Source organism: Belonocnema kinseyi, chromosome 10 (assembly GCF_010883055.1).
Source record: "Belonocnema kinseyi isolate 2016_QV_RU_SX_M_011 chromosome 10, B_treatae_v1, whole genome shotgun sequence".
NCBI lineage: Eukaryota > Metazoa > Arthropoda > Insecta > Hymenoptera > Cynipidae > Belonocnema > Belonocnema kinseyi.
The window spans coordinates 6,284,769-6,287,496 of NC_046666.1; positions in this window are offsets into that span (position 1 = coordinate 6,284,769).

Below are 2,728 nucleotides of genomic sequence, written 5' to 3' on the forward strand. Positions count from 1 at the left end.
TTTGTCTATTTAAGCAGAAAATTGATCTTATTATTTTTAAATCATCATTTTTGTTGAGGATTCAACTATCTTGTTAAAAAATCTTGGGTTTTAGTTGAAAATTATTTTTTTGTTAAACTGAAAATGTAACTATATCATTTTGGTTTAAAAACTTATATTTTTAGTTGAAAATTCATCTCTCTTAATTAAAAATTACATTCTTGGCGAAAATTCATCTTTTTTTATTTGAGGACTGAACTATACTTGGTAAAACAATTCAACTATTTAAAAAAAAAATTATTTTGATGAAAATTCAACTATTTTTTCAAAGCCTTCATTTTGCTCGAAAGTTCTAAACTTTCTTAGAATAAATATTGTTTTTTATATCAATTTTTCATACAAGTCATCGCTTTTTTAAAAATTAAAAGAAGTCTGTGGCTTTTTTAAAGTCTTTGAACTTTTCTTTTGCGTCAGAGAAGATCGAGAAACAGAAGTTGCCTTTGTGCGATAAGAAAGCTAATAACTAAACTGAAAAAGAATCTGTTTCTTTTCATTGAAGACCAAATGGAAGTATAAGTAGTTTAATTAATAAAAAAAATCTACTTGCAAATATCTTCATTTAACCATTATTGATAAGTCTGCAAATGCCATTACTTCTTTACTTTCCTTTGAAAAATATTTTTGAACTTCTTCTCTAATTGGCTAAAATAATATTCCCACTATCTTTCATTCTAAATCAGAAACGGTAGAATAGAATCAAGGACGAATTTTCTAACGAAATGGTTAAATCGCCATCCACAACGAATTAATTTGCAACCCATAAGATATATTTTTAACACAGAAGATTAATTTTCCATCGAAAAAGATGAATTCTTAACTAAATACATCAATTTTTAACCATATAGTTAAATTTTTAACTAAGAAGATAAATTTTCAACCAGAAAAGATCAATTTTAAACTAAATAAATAAATTTTAACCCACCTATTTGAATTTTTAAACAAGAATATTAATTTTCTACTACGAATGACGAAGTTTGTTCAAATAAAATAAAATTTTTAACTAAATTGTTTGAACAGTGTATGTGATGTTATTCCGAATTTTATTAATTTTTAGTTTACACTTTTTTGTTTCTAAAAAATTATAACCAAATAGTTGAATTTTAAACTAAAAATGATCAATTTTTAGCCAAATTCGAGTAGTTAAATTTGCATTTAAGAGATTTTATTTTTAATAAAAAAACGAATTTTCTATAAAACTATTTAATTTTGTACCAAAAAGACGGATTTTTATGCTAAAATGTTCAATCTTTAAACAGAAAATGGTGTAATGCAATTTTCATTGAGGAATATTAATTTTTTTATTCAAAAACGAATTTTTTTACAAAACTGGTTGAGTTTGTACCAAATAGTTTAATTTCCTACCAAAGTGTTGTATTTTCAATAAAATAATTAAATTTTCAGTTACAAAATTAGCTCCCTCTCCCTCCAAATTCAACTAAAAGTGTGAATCTTCAAATAAATAATTGAACTTTTAACAAAGTAGTTCAAATTTTGACCAAAAAGTTGAATTGTCAACCTAAAAAGATAAGGATTCAACGACAAATGTAAAATTTGATATTTCAACAAAGAAAGGGTTTTAATTTTAAATAAAAATATGTTGAATTAAACCAAAAACATTGCATTTTTTAACAAAATTCTTGAATTTTCAACTACCACAGATTATTTTCAACCCAACAATTTCATTTTAACAAAAAAAATGGGTTTTCTACCAAAAATACGAATTTAAAAGAAAATACGAATTTTCTACAAAACAGTTGAATTTTTATCCCGAGAATACGAATTTTCCAGAAAAAAGTTCTTTTTTAACCAATAAGTTGAATTTTCAACCTAAAAAGATAAGGTTTCAACGAAAAATGTAAAATTAAATATTTCAACCAAAAACAGGTTTTTAATTTTAAATAAAAATTAGTTGGATTTAATCAAAAACATACGAATTTTTAAGAAAATTCTTGAATTTTCAACTATTACAGATTATTTTCAGCCCAAAAATTTAATTTTAACGAAAAAAATGGGTTTTATACCAAAAATACGAATTTAAAGGGAAATAGATCATTTTTCAAGCGAAAAAGATTAATTTTCTACAAAACATACGAAATTGATCAACCCGAGAATACGAATTTTCAAACAAAAAAAAAGTTAATTTTTAACCAATTATTTGGATTTTTAACAAAATAGTTAAATTTTTTGTTAAAAAGTTAACTTTTACAAACAAACAAATTTTCTATGAAATTGTGGAATATTTGTGCCGAAAAAACGTATTTTCTACAAAATATTTACATTTTTAACCAAAATTTTAATTTTTAAGCGAAAAAGGTGAATTTTTAATCAGAAATTTAGATTTTTTACCAAAAAAGGTTAAATTTTTACAGAAAGAGATAAATTTTCAAACTGAAAAGAAAAATAAAAAACAGTGGAATCTTTAACTTAAAAAAAATTTTGTTAGTCAAGAATGAAAAAAATTTAAATCAATATATTTGTTGAAAAATTTAACAGCTTGGTTGAACATTTCTCTTTTCGGATAGAAAATTCATCTTTTATGGAAGAATGATCATCTTTTTAAAATTGAAAACTCTTATTATATTTTTGGTCTTGAACTAATTTCTTTTGGTAGAAAAGTCTACTATTTGGTGGAATTTTTCATAATTTTGTTAAAAGTACAACTGTTTTGATAAAAAAATCATCTTTTCTG